Source organism: Lepisma saccharinum, chromosome 10 (genome assembly GCF_977018435.1).
Source record: "Lepisma saccharinum chromosome 10, izLepSacc3.1, whole genome shotgun sequence".
NCBI lineage: Eukaryota > Metazoa > Arthropoda > Insecta > Zygentoma > Lepismatidae > Lepisma > Lepisma saccharinum.
Genome location: NC_139238.1, coordinates 76261963 through 76281974, shown reverse-complemented (window position 1 = coordinate 76281974; position 20012 = coordinate 76261963). Strand labels below are relative to the sequence as shown.

The 20012-nt window shown below is 39.9% G+C and overlaps 1 protein-coding gene and 1 non-coding gene across 5 annotated transcripts in view; both read left to right on the top strand.

The window, feature by feature from the left end:
* The window catches only part of LOC145993951 (uncharacterized), a 276598-nt gene that overhangs the window by 146171 nt on the left and 110415 nt on the right, over positions 1-20012 (top strand). The window lies entirely within an intron of this gene.
* Positions 2499-2588, top strand: TRNAY-GUA (transfer RNA tyrosine (anticodon GUA)). Its single transcript is given in 2 exon segments — positions 2499-2535; positions 2553-2588. It is a non-coding gene; the product is annotated as a tRNA-Tyr (tRNA).

The window sequence follows — 20012 nt, the reverse complement described above, 5'->3', positions numbered from 1 at the left end:
TCTGATCCTTTGAATATAAGCCTGTATCTATTTATATCTCTGTTAAGTTTATTGTACGTAAGTCGCTTTTAAGCATCTTCGGAGAATAGTAACGATGAGCATTAATGATTTATTGGTTGCTGACCAGGATTCAAGTTTGGGACATCTGGAAAATAAGCGATGAAGCTGACATATATGTGAAAAATTTGTTTAATATATTTTATTTATTTGAAATTGACCAACGTAAATACTACTACTACTACTGCTTACACCACCACCACTAATAATAATAATAATAATAATTACAGCTGCTGCTGCTACAAGTTTTTATTATTGTTATTATTATTTTATATTTTTAGGCGAAGGGAAAAATTGTCCAAAAAGGGAAATTTTGATCTTAGAAAGGGAAATTGTGCCGTCATATTATGGCAACACTGCCTTCAGTGTGTAGTGAGCTCTGTGAATGACGGTACGTCTCAGTTTCTTTATAATGGAGTGGGATAAGGAAAATAAAATACTATTGCATTTATTGATATAAAGTTAAGTTGTATAATCCGCTGATCTGCTGGAATAGCAAGTCTGCCAATAAGCTGCTTTCCCAATACAGTTCACGGTTCGCATACACGTTTGTCATCCACCAACGTGGTGATTTGCGATTTTTATTTTTCGATGAAACGTAATTAATGAAAATATATGCGGCTTCTGCCACTTGCTGCGGTGTACTCATCGTCATTTGAGACCAGACCGTGAACCGTATCGCACTCCCGTATCAATCATGCTACAGGGTGGATGATACGGAACGCGGTGATGATACGTGACAAAGCCGAGTCCGTATCGTACCAACGGGACAGGGATACGATACGCTGGTTTGCAACAAGTGGATTTGAGTCCGCCTGGGTTGTCTCCCGGCTTCTTGGCCTGTGTATACGACCGGTGACAACCCACCATCGTGAGGAAATTGGGGAGCTACGAGTGAGTAGCGTAACCCGGTCTCGGCTCGGAACTCTCCTGTAACGGCCGAGTGTTCGATGCAGTGTTGCCACAATCTGATGACACAGTTTCCCTTTCCAAGGGGCAAAATTCCCCTTTTCGGACCAATTTTCCCCTTCAAATGAACAAATAATACTACTAATAATAATAAGTTGTATTAATATGCTTTTTAGAGCCTGTTTAGGGAGGAGGGGATCAAAACTTGACTTTTCGAGAAATTCGTATTATTATTATTATTATTATTATTAGCAGTGGTAGTAGCAGCAACAGTAGTAGTAATATTTCCGTTTGTCTATGTTCGTATGAATAAAAATTAAACACAAAATTTTCACGTACATGTCAGCTTCATCGCTTTCTGGCCAGATGTCCCAGTTTTGAATCCTGGTCAGGAATCCATTCCATCGTTACAATTATCCGAGGATACAGAAAAGCGATGTACAATAAACTTAAGACAAATATAAATAGATACAGGCTTATATTCAATGGAGCAAAAATAAGAAGGAGCAGAAAAAATAAAATTGTAAATATGAAACTGGAACTTTACATAAACTGTAATAATGTCAGATGTCTTAAGATTTCCCTGAAATTGTGGTATTTTTAATCGACATTCCATTTTCCATTTTGGCTAAAATATCGATCCAAATTTCCCTGCAAAAGGGAAAATTCCCTTTATGTAGCAACATTGGTTCGACGTCATGACCCCACGTCACCCCATTTCCGGTTGAAGATCTCCACACCTCTACAGTAGGTAGGCCTTTGAGGGCTGTCGATTGAGACGTGGCCCTTTGCCTAATCCCAAACTACCTTTTGGATTGCACAAATAAAAAATGTAGACACATCAAAATTTCGAATATATATATATATTAACACACTTGTACAATCACAATGATAGATAGTATTCACAGCCATTCTTTTAATGTTCAAATTTTATCAACAACTTTTTTAACAAATGAAATATGTATCAGTGTTGCAAACACCTTAATTTTTTTACAATCAGTTCATAATAATTGTGAATGTCAATATTTTACAGTCACATGTTTCATGGCTTATTAAGATAGAAAAAATATTTTCCACTATACAATATTTAATTCAGATATTTTTTTAGGGTTTCAGGGGGCCTCAGCTCCCCGATCCCTCCCTCTGGCTGCGTGCCTGAAACGAATACACGCAAGGAAACATATTTTATGTATCTGAAGAGAGAAACGTTTTTGGGCCAACCCTGAGCAAGATTTTAAAAGTCAAGTTAAAAGGCACCAGCTGCCGTGTTATTCTTTCGCCAGGTGTTAAAAGACGGTGTCAAGGTTCTGCCATTAGCAGATTGAATCGGAGATAAAAGTTTCAGAAACAAGGGATTTATCTTCTTCGGCGAGCAAATAACTCAAGATTAGCGTTCGACCTTGCAACCGTGCTAGTTCCACTTGTCGCGTATAGATGGCTCTGGCGAGAAACTTGACCAGAAGTAGGTTACGGGCAAGAATATTTAACGCTTCGCTCTACATCCTGCTTGTAAGAGTTGTAACTTGCAAGATCCTCTGGTAGCTCAGTTGGTAGAGCGGTGGACTGTAGATGGCAATGCAACTGATATCCATAGGTCGCTGGTTCAAATCCGGCCCGGAGGAGTAATTTTTTTCTTTCCAGGAAAGACGTTGTGTTGAAGAAACGTAAAGTGATGAAAGTTTTTTTTTATTGCATCAAATGAAATTGTGTACGTCAGAATTGAATGGACGTTAGTTATATTACCAGCAGTGGCGTGCCCAAGAATGGGTTGGTGGGGGACATACCCCCCACCCTTGGCCCAGTATTCCTATAAAAGAAACGAAAAGACGGTAAAATGAGGGCTGACGACTAAAGAAATTATACGCCGAAAACCCAGAGACTGAACCCAGGCGGACTCGAATCCATACCGTCCCGCAGTCGGAGTCCAAGGCCACGGATGAGGGTTTTAATATCATAAACCATGTGTTAATCTTTATATTTTGCGCAAATGTAGTGAAGTAAAAGAGCTTCCTCTAACCAGAGGGGTTGATGGGTTCACAACCTTCAACTTGACCTAGCCTTTCCGATAAAAAGACTCTCAAATGCAAGAAGTAATACAATAAATGGGTAATATAGTAAGTTTAATGCTACTAAAATTACACGAAATTTGATTGCATTTCATTACTTCAGAAATCAAAGATATGCTAAAACAGTTTGGGCTAGTAAATGCTACGTGTTATGTTCTAAATAGAATGAAACCTTCAGTTCAAAGTAGGAACCGAACCACTACATGGATCCACCGGATATCGAACCCGGGACCTCTTGATTACAAGGCGACGACATTACCAGGTAAACTGCAGGTCAAGTCCCGATTAGCCCATTTGAGCATAAAAATGGAACAAATTGTCTTTCTTGTCGCACGCGTGCGAAAAACAACTCACGCTTGCATTGCAACTCGTTCTGCAGTCACTTGGACGGAACATGTGGAATCTTGCAAGCTTGCTAAGCCCGTGTTTACAATCTCCTATCGCAATGTAAACCCAGTGAGCATAACAGTCGCTGTCTCTTGCGATGACGTCCGCGGCCGCTGCAGTGTTGCCAACGACAATGTTCATATCGGAAATCTCTGTTGGGTGGTGTTTATCGCAGCACGGTACGAAATCAGCAGTGGCGTAGCCGGACAGTTGGGAAGAAGGGGATGTGATGGGCGCAAGTGGGGAAAAAATTCCCAGGTGGGCTGACTGCTACTGTGCTGATGACAGCCAATATTCACCCACTCACTTTCTCTTTGAGTCTATCTCTTTCTTGGTCAACTTTCTCTTTTCTTCCTCCTTATGTTCTTCCTCCTTTATTTCTCGTTTTCCTCTTTCTTACTTTGCCCCCGTGCCAGGGCAACTGTGTTTTTTCCTTATAGTAATATAAGGCGTTCACTCGTCTTGAGATCGTTCGCTGCGGGACGGCGTAGGTTCGAATCCGGCTCTGGTCGGAATTTATTCGGCCTACGTATAGGACCGGTGGCAACCCACCATCGTGAGGAAATTGGGGAGCTCCGAGTGAGTGAGCGTAATCCGGTCACGGAGACCTACTATAACGGCTGGGGATACGTCGGGCTGACCCCCCGACTATTCCAATACTGGTTGCAGATCTCCACGCTTAGAGGTAACGAAGGAAAGTGTGGGAGGGAGACCGGCAGTCGGTAGGTATGCCTAGGCCCTTCATGGGCTGTTGCGCAACGGATTATTATTATAATATTTTATTAATACAGGGTGTCCGGCTTAGACCTTTAACATTACAAATCAGTATAACTTAAGTTACATTCAACTTCAAATGAAACTTATTGTTTGTATGGGACTGGCAACTGTTGCCATTTGCGAGAATCACCAGTACTTCGAGTTGACGTGACGCGCATGCGCGTGTAACGCATAAATTCCAAGATGGCGGAGTGGACGGTTCAGCAGAAAGTGTTCTACGTTCTTTCACTGGCACCAAACAAATCTGTGAAGCTTGTTCAACGTGCTTTTCGGCGTGAATTCTATCTTCAACGTCACGACAATGTTCCTTCCTATTTGAGTATTGCTGAGTGGGATAAACAACTAAGAGAAAATGGAAGTGTTGTGTTGGTGCACGGGGAGTACACGATGCGGAAGGTATCAGAGGAAAACATTGAAGTGATTCGCACTGCATTCACAAGAAGTCCAAGAAAATCAATAAGACGCGCAAGTTTAGAGCTCAACATTCCTCGGTCTACTATCCATGACGTTGTGCACAAAACGTTACGTCTACGGGCGTAAAAGATCCAGTTAGATCAACGAAACTATCCTGATGATAAACTTAAAAGACAGACGTCTTCGGGCAAAATGTTAACCGAAATTGACAACAACAATGCTTTTCTGAAAAGCTAAAGAAAGTATAGGATACCATAAACCGAGAAAAAGTAAGCCATGGTTTGATAATGAATGTCATAATCTAATAGAAATAAGAAATCAGGCTAGACTTAGGTGGTTAAATAACTCTGATGATACAAATCTAAACAATTATAATAGAATAAAGCGAGAAGTTAACCGCACATTTAGAAGTAAAAAAAGAGATTACTTGAAAAGCAAAATTAACGAAATTGAAACAAACAGCAAAAATTAAAATATCAGAGATTTATATAAAGGTGTAAATGAGTTTAGAAAGGGGTGGCAACCTAAAGTAAACTTGATAAAAGATAAAGACGGTGATTTTCTAGCTGATCCAAGCGATATTCTAAATAGATGGAAGAACTACTTTAATGACCTTTTAAATGTCCATGTAGGAGATAAATCAGAAGTGAATGAAGTACACACAGCAGAACCTTTAGTTCCAGAACCTAACTTGACTGAAGTTAAAGATGCTATTAAAAGGCTAAAGAATAACAAAGCACCTGGCATTGATTTAATACCAGCTGAGTTAATTAAATATGGTGGAAATTCATTAATATGTGAAATTCATAAATTAATTTGTTTAATATGGAATAAAGAAGAAATCCCTCAACAGTGGAAAGAATCCATAATTGTTCCTGTGTTTGAAAAAGGTGATAAAATGAACTGCAATAATTACCGTGGAATTTCTCTACTCTCTTCTTTGTTCGTGTCTCGAACGTCCAGGAAAAGGCGGGCCCGTTGGCAACAGACGCCAACCAAACGTATATGAACTCGCCGATGAGAGTGGGTAGGTCGGCTGTAGGAACTGAGACTTGGAAGGGAGAGGCTGTTTTGCATCGATCAGCTCGGATCGGAGGACAGATCTCCCGTAACGAATGCTGTAAGGAATTGGATTATCGGGCAGGGTAGTGCCTTGGTGTCCGATTTACAGGTAAAAGGGTGGTTTGTTGTGGATGTTATTTGGAAGTAATTACGGTGCGCCGGGGAGCCTAGTGTTTTGGAGAAACGCGAGTCTACCTTGTGACAACTCGAAGTAATTCATGAAATGTAAAGCATCCAGGTACAAACATTCGAGATTTCGAACATCACAAAATTGAGTTTTGGCCCGATATTAGAGAAACGAACGTTTGGATACGGCTTGTATATATTTAAAATTTACTTTAATTAAAGTTAGAAAGTACTCAAATTTTCGATTTTTTTTTATTTCACAGTTGCTGGACAAGGAAACTTATCCCATGTAACAATAAGGTTTCGCAAAAGGTTATCCGTTGTCTCTTGGTATTTTGTAGTTAATTATATAATTATGTTGACTTGTTGCAACCCACGTGCATTGTCGTACAAAGAAAGATAGATACCCCTAGACCAGACGTTTCCAAAATTTTCCCGCGGCGCCCAGGTCAGAATGTAGGCCTATCTAAAACTTGCAACAGGGCCACCCAGGTGGCGCAGTGGTAGCGTCGTCGCCTTGTAATCAAGGGGTCCCGGGTTCGATACCCAGTGGAGGCACATAGTGCCTCGAATTCCACTTTAAACTGTAGGTCCAGTCCCGATTGGCCTTATTGTGCATAAGGTGGACTTAAAACACCAAATCAATAATCAACACTTGTAACGCTCATTTAGAGTGGTTATGTTGCTTACCTTAAGTTAAAAAATGAACACATATTTCAAATTCAGAAACATTTTACATGTAAAAAGCACTAATAAGCACATATTTGGAACAACCATATCATTTCAGTGAAAATATTCGAACATTTCGGGGGCGCCCCTGTAAGTCATCCACGCCGCCGCGGCGCACAGTTTGGGAATCACTGCCCTAGACAAATCAGAGCCGAGTATGGAGTGCACCGAACCTTGAGTGCGGAGGTAAAGTGTGGGTGGACCAGGCAAGTAACATCTTTCTCTGTTTCTCTTTCCCCTCTTTCATTTTTCCTTTTTTCTTTCTCATTTCTCTCTCTCTCTTATCTTTCTCTTTCCTTCTCTTTTTCTTCCTTATCTTTTCATTATTTTTTTATGTTTGTTGCTATTCTTTTTCCCTTTTCCTCCTTTTATATTTCTCTTTTCTCAGTCTTCCTTTCTCGCTTCCTCTCTTTTCTTCTTTTCTTTGTCTTTCTCATTTCTCTCAGTCTCTTCCTGGTCTGTTCTCTCTTCTCTCTCACACTCTTTCTATCGTCCATCTTTCACGTATCTTTCTCTTTTTCTCTTCTTCCTTCTCTTTTCCTCCTTTTCACTATCCACGGTTGTTAGAGGTCCAGGACTTTTAAATAAATTCAATTCCGGTCCAGGAGAGAAAATCAGCAAGCGTAAATGAGTCCTGGACCGTAAAGAACCTTTTTGTCTCTAAGGTATTTCAATTCGGTCCAGGAACCTTTTTTCCCGATCAATTTAAATACGGTCCAGGAACCTTTTTTTTTTTTCCGAATCAGCTTAAATAGGGACCAAGTTCCGTATTGAAATGAAACAATACGCAACTTGGATCGAATACGGACGTGACGATGAACAATTATCCACTTGTGAGCATGAAAGACTAATCCAGGTGCTGGATGTCTCGAGAATCTAAGGCACAAGGTATAGAAATGGGCGAAACGCAAACGCTGCAGTCACGTTACCCGTCTCCATGTAGCCCCATTCTCTCGCGCGCGTTCCTTCACTTGGTTGCAGCGGCACTGCCGTTCCCTGTTGTGATATCTGCTGGGAACACAGCAGCCTCACGTTACCTCATCGACGGCTTCTATTGGCTGCGGTTCCCGGAACAACACGTGACGGTTTTGTTTGAACTCAATGTGACGTCACACTAATATCCATGGCGTTATGTACAGTTTTTGAACCTGGCCCACGAGAGATTTATCCCCTGCGCTACGTTTTCTACAACTGCAGTGTGACATTCCAATGTAAAACGTACTCGCGGACAGTTCTACAAGGTACTTTTAATCGGTTAACATTTTTTTAGGAACAATTAAAATACGGTCCAGGGACCTTTTTTCAATGAAACAATACGCAACTTGGACCGAATTTATATTGTGCAAGAAAAAAGGTTCGCTCTTGTTCCGTTCGCGTTTAAGGGCATGTGGAACAGTTTCCACGGGGCTCTTCCCCCCCCCCCCCCGTAGCAGTGTTGACAACTTGGATCTCTTGGAGCCAGATCTGACTTTTTTGTGCACTCGTTTGCCTGTGAACTGGGGCACCCGCCCCCGTGCCTCACTATGATACCATCACTGCTTCCGGCCCACATAAACCAACTTTTGCCATGATTATACATTTTGCACGTGACGTGATATTGTTATATTGGCTGCGTCGCCCCATCCCCTCTTATATCCCCAGCTACTTTTTTTTATAGCGACGTGTTGACGTGAAATTGACATAATATTGTTATCAGGGAATCCTTTATTTTCGATTTCGTACGAACATGAGATGGGTGATGCAGCCGGTTCTAGATGGTGAAAACTAAGAATAAATTGTCATCAATTTAGAGTTAACGGTAATAGCAGCGCCCCATCCCTTTGACAACTAACATTACTCTAGGAAGCACTTCGTAAATCTAGTTCCTTGAAAGTCAGTTTTAACTCCATTTAAGGTGAAATTTAGCTATTTTTATGCGCATCAGGTTTTGCAACACTGCCAGGATAGTCGTAGGAGGCAAGGATAAATGCATTGGTCTTTTGGGGAGGAGTATTATTTGATTTGTTGTCTTGGGAATATTAAACTTCCGATGGAATAGAGAAAGATATCAACGGGAAGAGGGCAGTTTGGAGATGCATTTCACCAGCGGAAAAGTCGAAACTTCCATTTGATTAGCCGCAACTTGATGTTGAAGTTCATTCCCCATAAGGAATACATGGGATTCCGAAAATTTTTATTCATCATATTTTTCAAACATCGTATCCAGCTTAATAATCAACATAAAAAGACGCTTCCACTTACAACATGGAGAGAAATTCATTTCTGTCATCTTTAGTGCTTTTTTATGCTCGAACTGTTGGCAACACTGATCATGTGAGGGGCTTGAACGCGTGCCTTGCATGCAAAAGGAGGTCAGTGGGAAACTGGCGAAGCAATGGAAGAATGTGACGTCATTTTCGCAGCAGATAACAGCTCCCGTCTTTCCATATCACTCGCAGGTGTGAATTACTATATGCAAGGCGCTGATATTGTCTTGATTTCAAATCGTTATACAGGGTGTTTCGGTGTGGGAAGTTAACTTTTTCAGAGTTTTTATTTTCTTGAGTGATGTCAGGAACAAATTTAAAATGTGCTAGAACTACATATCACTGAAACATTGCTTTTTTACATTTTGTGTTTTCTACATAAACAGGGCTCAGGATGGAAATTGAGTAGGACCTTCTCGATGACGTATGGGTAACACTCTCATCTAATAATCAAGCGGTAACACAAGGGTAGGATGGGTTATTTAACTTCAATTAGCTCATTCTCATTATTTTATACTTTCATTTTAATAGTAATTACTATTTATGTAAATATATGTTTACGGCTTTCCAGTTCTTATTTGGAATCTCAATTTTAGAATTTTTTTTTCTATTTCCGTTGTTCTCTCTTCCATGTAGTACACTCACCGGCAATAATAATGGACACATATATCCTGAAATACTCGCTTCCCTGCAAGGCGTTGTGTGTGTTGCATAATTCTACGGCGGTGGTAGAAGTTGCTATTGAAAATTTGCTATGAATATCCACTTATTGAAGTAGAGTAAGGCAACATACCAGGTGGCCAGAATTAAAGTTACCCAACTCAGAGCCCTCTGTAGCCTGTTTGAGGCATCGTAGAACACTGAAATTTGGTGAATTCGCTATACAGATCATGGGGAAGAGGATGGCGATAAAAAAATAGTTCAGTTTTCCGCCACCAGGTTGAAATGTGGCGCTATAATAATGAAAGACATTTGTTAGTGGCTGGAAGTTGCGAGAAAATAATCTCTCGTTTATTACAAGATTGCAAGGTAAAGGCAAGTCCATAACCAATTGGAGCAGTTTACGTCATTATTACAACCCATCATGGAAGTACAGCGCCACATTTCAACCTGGTGGCGGAAAATTGAACTTTTTTTATCGCCATCCTCTTCCCCATGGTCTGCATAGTGGATTCACCAAATTTCAGATTTCTACGATGCCTCAAACAGGCTACAGTTGGCTCTGTGTTGGATAACTTTAATTCTGGACACCCGGTACATAATGCCTTGCACCCATGTTTATTGCCGTTGACTGTATACAACCTGAACTGCATTGTTGCAGACTAACCAGGCTCTGGTGTCTGGACTCGCAGCCAATTTATTCCTCTTGTGGGACTTGCTGCTGTGTGCTGTCCATGTGTGTTAGTGACTGTCTTTTCGTCCATTTCATCAATCAATCAATTCAATCAATCAATCAACTATTTCTGTTGAAAATGAATTAGGAAATTTACTAATAGCAACGCGAATATTGTCATTACAACAAAAACATTTAACAGTCTGGGCGAGGCCCTTAGACGGAGCGACCGCTTTGGGCGCTATGTGTCAGAGGCGTCACTTTATCAAAGTTAAACGCATGCAATGATTTGATTTGATTTATTTTACTTCGCTTCTTGTGCAACTTTTGGCTAATTTGCGAAGATGGGGATGAGTGATGATATGATGAAATTGATGAATAGACATCACAAACGTCCATGCCCAAGCCAGGATTCGAACCCGGCACCCCTGGCGTTGCAGCGCGATGTGCTAACCACTTTTTTTCACTCATATCAATTTGACTATTTTCTCGATTTTTCTCATGACAGACAAACACAAATACCCATGCCTTATCCGGGACTCGAACCCGGAACCCCTGGCGTTGTAGCGCGCTCTGATAACCATTCCACCACGGGGGCCGGCGCATGCAATGATATATAATAATAATAATAATAATAATAATAATAATAATAATAATAATAATAATAATAATAATAATAATAATAATAATAAAGATTGAATGAAGCACTAACTAGAGTGGCTTTTGACTGCAAATTCTTGGAATTCTGTTGAATTTATTCGTTCCGCAAGTTGAACATGAACTTTGATTGGATGTTTTTGCTATGTAGATGGAACTACTGTAGTCTGGAATTGCTTATAAAGTAGAGGGTTGGTTTCGGTTTTGCTGATCGAGCATATCACAATATCACAACATGCGTTATGACATAGGGGAGGGATTTGGACTATTATGTAGAAGTGATGTGATCAACAGCACACTCAGGTCGGCTTTACTTCCAGAGATACCCCAGGCATCCCCAAGCAGGGATATTGTTGGTAAATTTCCATCAAAAATGACTAATTATGGGATCGAAAAAAAGCTTATTTTTCATCCTTTTTGTTTTCACATCTATGTCTTTCCCAGAATTCGAACCCGCGACCCCCTTCGTCGTAGCGCGCTAACAACTCCGCCACTGAAGTTGAACCTGGACCATCGCGGTTCGCTTCTACTATAATAATAGTTCCAAGTACTACTACCAGCGGCGTATACTCTGGGTCACCTAGGTAATCGGAGATGACCCGGCTATAATTTTTAAAAAAGTTGTTTTTTTATTTCTTCACAATATTCTTCCGAACCAATCTTTGTCACATATTTCTTTGCTTCCAGCGCGCAAATATTTTCAACCGTTTGCCGCGGAATGTCCGTGAGGCTTTTTCTCCAGCTGGTGGAATCTGGTGACGTCAGGGTGAGATTCCACCGGCTCCCTTTAAATCCCTTACGGGAGGGGAAGGAAACACTGCTTCTCAGGCGCGGTTATTCCGTGGCAAGGGTAAGCTCCTTCTGGAGAGAGTCCATCGGTCGCACTCTCCACCCCAGAGTCTTTGCCGTTCCCTCGGCTGGCAGTGGCGTTCTCTTCTGCCATTCTTCCCCGATGGCCTTTGTATCGTAGGAGCTGTGTTGTTTACGACAGGGAAATTTCTCGGGAAAAAGAAACAGAATTCTGGGTTCACAAATTGCGTACTGAAAAAGAAAGTAGAGAAAATACATCTGAAAATGCGCGAGAAACAGGGAAATCTGAACAACATTTGCGAACCAATTCTATGTTAATTCTCATTTTACATTTGCTTCTGTCTTACTGATCTCTGCTATTTCAACAGATATTGTAAAAGGAAAAAAAAACTTTAATATTGAAAATGAAGGTAATTGAATAAATTAAAATTTGAACTAGGAATTCAAGAAATTACACCGACCTCCGTTGCGGAGTGTTAGCACAGCTCCCTACGACGCCAGAGCTACAGGGTTCGAATACAGGCCTGGATGTTCTTGGTAAATGTCCCTTCATCAATGTCATATCATCACTCGTAGTGATTAACCAAAAGTGGCAGAAAAGCGACGTCAAATAACAATTTAATCAATCGATTAATGAAGTAATTAAACTATATGCTTACTTTTTTTCATTTTTGTATCTTAAAATGCGTGATTACTTTCTTTGTAGCCTTCAAAACCAGTACTTCTTTCACAGAAATGAATAATTTTTAAAAGGGAAAGCTATCAGAAATAAATTATATATATATACGTACACATAAATTAGTTAATTTAAGTTGTTTTTCCCCCGCTTTAGATTAATAATGATCATAAAGATAAAAGATGTATGAATAAAATATATAAACAAAAAAAGCAATGATTCCAACTTATAAAACCTTGCGCATCGCAGGGAATTTAAAGCTGGGAAAGGGAATTTTTCAGCATCCATAGGGAATTTAATTCTGAGTCAAGAAGTAAGGAACCACAATAGAAGATTGGCGCAGGGAATTGAATGCGTGTTGTAGGTGGCATTGTGCTGTTCTTCCTATTAGCGATTCGAAAATGTAATATTTGTTTAGCTGTTAGTGGTTTAGTATTCGTGCTAGTGCTGTGTTTACTGAAGTTAAAAGCAATGGATATAATACAATATTTGCGTGTGAAAATATTTGGAACGGGATCTTTTCCGGAGAAATTGGAAATAGTTAATGTAGGTAGGCCAGTAACATCTCTTGTACACAGGTCTTGAACTTAAACTTCCATGTATACAAACAAAAATCGGGAATGCACGAGTAACTGGACACTGGGGTAACTTGAATTTTAGACCAATTAATATTGACGGTTTTTATTTCACTACCGCATTCCTTTCATATTCTTTGTTACAGGTTTTTTCTTATAGATTTATTATATTTTCTTGTTTTATTATTTGAAATTATAAACGTAGATTAACTGCAAGTGCAATCACAACAATTATGCGACAGTGGTCGCAACAATAAGGTAACATTTTTATCACATATATTCATAAATCCTGTATGGATGTTGAGGTAAATTTGCAGGGAGACTTCAGGAGTGGGTGGATGAATCAAGTGTCGGAGATTACCCACTAGTTAAAACCAGGATACGCCACTGACTACTACTACTACTACTACTAATAATAATAATAATAATAATAATAATAAAGTGATGGTTTTGTTGTCACGTAATGTTTTTTTCTTGTCGGATTCAGAAATATTCTCAATTGGAAATAGTTTTCCTCCTTATTGCGTTACTATAAGACTAGAGAAATAATTATGTGAAAAAATTGCTTCCTCACAAAACTTCATTTGTCTTGTAAAATATAAAGCAGCGTTTTCATTTACTGATGAGGTCCACGTTTCTTGACTTGAATTTTTTTTTCATTTATAAATAACCGAAATAGAACAACAGTATAGTGCGTTTCGTTGGATACGAACTTTGGATTCAAAAGGTATCGGCCGCTAACTTTTCTATGGCGATATCCGTACAACCATAATGTTGATCTTCATGTGGTAGCCTCTGACATCTAGCGGTGAGCAGTAGAACTAGCAGGAGAGTTTCACAAGGAAGCACGAGTGCCCGCCCATAGCTGGAGATTGCGAAACTGAAGGTACAGCGCCTTCAAGGTAACCAATCTCTGGTCTCTCTGGCAACACTACATATGAAATAATGCATACTCCCTCTGTCCCATAATTATTGTCCGGTATGCCAAAATGGTAACTTTTTATTTAGATTCTTTTGGGTACTTGATCGGCCAATTTGTACTGATCCTTGAGTAATAATGTTGTATGACATATTCCCGTGTTTCATTTACTTCTTCTGTATACACCAATGTCACAGTTTGAATATCGTACAATTATTATGGGACAACAAACAAAAGTGTACCGGACCATAATTTTGGGACAGAGGGAGTATATGTTACATATAAGTGTGGTGTGTGTGTGAGAGAGAGAGAGGCGTGAGTGTGTATTTGTGTGTGTGGAGAGAGAGACACACATTAATAATAAAATTCCACACCAAGACGTAGGCTATTCAATATTTAATCAGGGGTCCCGGGTTCGAATCCCGGCCTGGGCATGGATTTTTGGTGTCCATTCATGAATTTCGCAAATTAGCCAAAAATGGCACAAAAGCGAAGTAAAATGAAACAAATCAATCAAATCTTTAATAAGTACAGCAATTCGAAGTAAATACTTGGAAACATTGGCGTGCGGTATTTCGAAATTTAGGTAGATCCAGAAAAGAAAACTCACTCAATATCAATTTTGCAATAATAATAATAATAATAACCTATGGCGCGAAAGCCCTCGAAGACCTTAGGCAGATCTCCCGACTGGCAGTCTCCCTCCCACAATCCTACCTAGAGGTGTGGATTGATTGATTTTATTTTACTTCGCGTTTTGTGCCTCTTGTGCCGAACCCGGGACCCCTGGAGTCGTAGAGGTGGAGATCTTGAACCGGTAATGGGGTGACGTGGGGTCAGCACGTCGAATCCTCAGCCGTTGTAGGAGAGTTCCGAGACCGGGTTACGCTACTCACTCGCAGCTCCCCAATTTCCTCATGATGGTGGGTTGCCACCGGTCCTATACACAGGCTGAGCATCCAGAAACTGAACCCAGGCGGACTCGAACCCATGCCGTCCCGCAGTCGGAGTCCAAAGCACAGCGCCTTAGACAGCACGGCTACGGAGGAGGGCCAATTTTGCGATACCATTCACGAATTTCCGGATTTCGAATGGTCATAAGCTTACAAGTTCTGAATTCTCGAAGTTTTGATAATCAAGGGGTCCCGGGTTCGATACCCGGTGGAGGGGTCCACTTTAAACTGTAGATTCTGTTCTGATTAGCCTTACTATGCATAAAGTGGACTTAAAACACCAACTCAATCAATTCTCGAAGTTTTACACTAGGAAATTTCTTGAAAATGGCAGGCTTCATTCCAAAAAAAGTGGAATTTATCAATTCAGTCAGAAATAATATATAGAGTTAGAGATTTCGACAGTTTGTGTATTACCGAACATTTTCCGTCCTGAATGTTGGGATTTTTTACTCCTATTACGAAATGTTACAAATAATTTGAAGTTGGCACATTTTCAGTTCAAAAATATAAATTATTTTTCAAAAATGAAATCTTGAATAGAAAATTCCAAAACTTAAACCTCTAGGAGACAAATTTCTTCCCCAAATTGTAAGATATTCTTATTTTCACTGAAATTCTTGTAGAAATTGTAAATTATGTGGGAAAACATATTCTATTAGAAATTTATATTTTGCTAGGGAATATTTTTAATGTTGAGGCATACTTATGCAAATTTTAGTCCATACTTTGGCGGTTTTTGCTTAGAAAAAGCTGATTTGTTGAACAAGGCAAGTTTGGTTATCCTTTTTGGTAACAATAACAAAACGAGTCGTTACTAAGTCTGATAATTTTGACCTAATTCTTTGGTAACTAAAGAAATGGGCACGATTACTACAAAAAAAAAAAAAGAATTGCATAATCTATTCCCCATATGGTGAATAGTCATTTGTTGATCGCCTATTTAGACAATTGCTCTGTTGACAGAAACTATTTGGTTATTCCAAATATTTTTTCTCTGTGTAGGTCCTAAAAATACCAGCTCAGTTGATGAGAGCGTTAGCATCAATGAGTACGCGCATTCGCGCCAATTCGAACTCAATTGTTTTGCAAGGCCAGTACCGGAAACTCCAGCTTGGTTACGTAAGATACAGCAGATAGTGGGCAGGGCCTTTTCGTCCTAGGAAAGTTGGCATTTAACTTGAAATAAACAAAGGTCTGGTGTACTCCATGGGAATGAACTAATAGGTGCCCTCGCAAGACTGAACCACAAAAGCCGATTTATGGTGGAAAATAAATTCTGCCCCTCGCGTAGTTCCTAAGGAGGTGCGGTGTATGCATTACAATTACGGTAGAAAATCTCTCACGCCTGGACTTGAAGCCAGGATAATCCTGTAACGGAATTGTGTTCTATGGTCAATGTGTGTTCAAATAGCGGCTTGGCCATGGGTGTTTTTAGTAAGTGTCGTTTCATCAATTTTATCATATCGTCACTCATCGTCATAGTCGCGATTAAAGAGAAAAAGAGGGGGTGAACACCCGAAGTAGGCCCGTCTCCACCTGCATACATTCGAGGGTATGCGCTTACTATATTGGTGCCTTTAAATAAACCAGGACGTCAGTTTATCTGAATTTTAACGGTTCCCCCGCCTTTTCCTCTCTTTTTCTGTTTATTATTCAAAATGTACAATACACAATACAATAATGATAATAATAATTATAATAATAAACATGGTAATACAGTATTGTTTGAGATTTTACACATTTGAATGTATGTTAACCCATTCTGAGAGCCAGAACGGTAATTAATTTTGTTAATATAAGAATATGATTAATTGGAAGTTTTTTAATAGAGTTGTAATTAGTATTATATAATTAATTAAAAGATTCGCGAATTAGTTATGCGTGAGGCCTCCCCGATGGCGCAGTGGTAGCGTCGTCACCTTGTAATCAAGGGGTCCCGGGTTCCATACCCGGTGGAGACACATAGTGGTTCGGATCCGACTTTAAACTGTAGGTCCAGTCCCGATTAGCCTTACTGTGCATAAAGTGGACTTAAAACACCAAATCAATCAATCAATCAAGTTATGCGTGAATTGCAATGCTTTGAAATGTGCGTTATATGTTAACATCATTTGTTGGTACTAATAATGATAGAAAGAAAATCTAATGATTTAGTTTCTGTTAATTGTCTATTCTGGTAAAAAACCAATGCTAAATAACAGAAATCAAATCATTCAGTAATGGGGTTCAATGGATTAAGGACATTCAGCGCCATTTGTTAGAGTAATCAAATCATCCGTTTCAGAGGTCGCTACTATCGCCACCAACAGCATGCAGCAGAAACATTTGATTGTGACCTTGACCGAGCATCGCGTCGATTCCCCGTCAACATCTGCAACAACTGTTAGCACCGAGACAGCCACAATCCGCTCGTAAGACGCTTTCTTTCAGCACATCATGTTCGAATTCGTCGAAATTCCTCGCCTTGCGTTTCCCAGCTCCTTTCAAGCGTCCCGAGTGGAGCAACAGGGGGAATTTGTCAACCCATTTCCTAGGAATCGGCCCACGAGGCCTTCAATGTCCCTGGTATGTAAGGCAAGGCTGGCTGACTCAAACTTCATCGTAAAACGTATCGCTTCCACCTGTTCGCACAAGCCTCTTCTATCTCACAGTCTAACTTCTTTGTGAGTGGAAGGGGATTAAGTTTTATCCGGATATTCGAATGTGTGCATATCTGAACACTCTTATAGTTTATCTGTTTTACGGACTACCCACATATTGTTTTATTCGTCATTTTTGTATTTCACTGTACTGATAAACAGAACAATTCGATTCTATTGTTTTTTCCTTCAATTGTTAGCGCGTGGTTAGATAATTTTGTTCTGGCTCAATGGTGGACGCATTTTTTCATTTGAGTTGTGCTTCCGTGGTCATGACTACTTAACATTCTCCTTATTTATTCTTCTTCTTGCCTTCTCTCTTTCTCAATCTTTATATTCCTCTGTTTCTCTTTCTTCCATCTCCCTCCTTCTCTCTCTCTCTCTCCCTTCTACTTCCCCCCCTTGTTTTCTAATTAATTACCCCTGGTACATTATGCATCACGTGAATTCGTCGTTCTTCCTACTTTTATTTCTCTTCTATCTTACTCTTTCTTTCTGCTTTCCTATTTTCTTTTGCACTCCTTCTGTCTTTTCCGTTAGGGACACAAAGGAATAGAGAAGACTACGAACAGAGGAATGAAAGTTGAGAAACCTTTACCACGGTTCGAATCTGGGACGTTTCACTGACCACTCTGCCACTTTCTACGTGTGTGAAAAGGAACTGAGAGAAATCAAGAGAGAAACAAAATAAGGAATAGAGAATGAAGGTGATATATAAACAGAGAAAGAGAGAGAATATAGAAAGATGGAGGAAGAGAGAGAGAGAATATAGAAAGATGTAGGAAGAGAGAGAGAGAGAGAATATAGAAAGATGGAGGAAAGAGAGAGAGAGAATATAGAAAGATGTAGGAAGAGAGAGAGAGAGAGAATATAGAAAGATGGAGGAAAGAGAGAGAGAGAATATAGAAAGATGTAGGAAGAGAGAGAGAGAGAATATAGAAAGATGGAGGAAAGAGAGAGAGAGAATATAGAATGGTGGAGGAAGAGAGAGAGAGAGAGAAAGAGAGAGAAGTAGTAGTAGTAGTAGTAAAAGATAGAAAGAAAGATAATAGAGAAACATAAAAAGAACAGTAGAAAGAAAGGGATAGACAAACAGAGGAACAGTGAAGGGGAGGGGAGAGAGAGAGAGAGAGAGAGAGAGAAGAGTAGGAAAAGATAAGATACATTTCCTTCTAGTTACTCATGTAATCGCCGACGTATGTATCACCAATTACCTTTCTATAGACGTGAGGTGTCGATCCAAATAATTCAAATTTCACTTTTGACCTTCCACCACATAAAAATAGAAGCGATATTTGGCCATTATTAAGTGAATTAGGATGCATTGTTTACTTCTCATAGGCTAAGCACGACGTAGGACGCATACTTTAGAGATAAAAATAGCGTTCTTTGAGTAATTTATGAGTAACCGATGGATATTTTAATGGCCAGCTTATCGAATTTCATTCCTTTCCCGTCCAGGACCCTTTCATTGAGTGGAATCCTAACGAGAAAACGCTTCAGAGCAGTCTCGTATATTTAGCACCTGACAAACAGGAGGGAGCAATCTAAAGCTTTGTTTTTATTGCCTTTGTTATTGTTGCGGCGTTACTTCACTCGAATACCACTCTTCTGATGTGTCTTTTTAAGGCATGCCGACGTGCAGGTATTTGGTTAATGCCATAAATTGTTTCAGTACTCTGTTCGGAACAACAGTGTAATGGCGTCGTCAGATTGAGCTTTTTGTCTTGTTGTTGCGTTCTTACAGGGCAAGAGATAGATTCGGGGTTGCTTTTGATTACGTCATTCGAATGTTGTTCCGTTTGCCTATATTTCCCTTCGTAGTAAAAATTGACCTTGAAACAGTAACTTTGAGTTTTTGAAATCATGGGCGTCGGGAGGGGCAGGTCCGACAACCCCCCACCCCCGTGGAAATTGACATCGTTCATTTAAAGTTATAAGAGAAGCAGAAAGCTTATCTTTTTAATAATAATAATAATAATAATAACATAAATATAGTTTAGTTAAAATTGCAAAATTTCCTTATTGTGCCGATGCATGCAACAATTATAATTCAATCAATCAATCAGTTAAAATTGGAACAGTATAAACAAAGTTAAAACTGCGTTCGATAGAAAGAATTTAGTTTGAGTTTTTGTTTGAAGTCCAGTTTTATGCACAAATAGGCTAATTGGGACTGGACCTACGGTTTACACTGTGTAATGCGCCTTCACCGCAATCGAGCCCAAAAACTCTTGGTTCATTAATTTGGCTTTACTTTACTTCGCTTTTCTGGCCCTTTTGGCTAATCGCGACGATGAGGATGAGTGATGATGTGATGCAATTCATGAAGAGACACTCACAAAGAATACCCCTGTCCAGGCCTGGATTCGGACCTAGGACCCCTGGCGTCGTAGCGCGCTGTGCTAACCACTCCTCCACGGAGGTTAAACCTCTTCCTCTTGGTTACAACGCGACAGCGTCCCCGCCAGGGCCTTTTCTATATGTATTATGTAGTTGCCTTACGTAATTATACATTATGTTCTTGCCCACGTTGCCTCCTAGTTCATCACATCATCACTCATCCCCATCTTCGCAAATTAGCTAAAAGTGGCACAAGAAGCGAAGAAAATGAAGCAAATCAATCAATCATCACGTATGTGCGTACATTTTCTCTTCATTCGTGACGTACTTG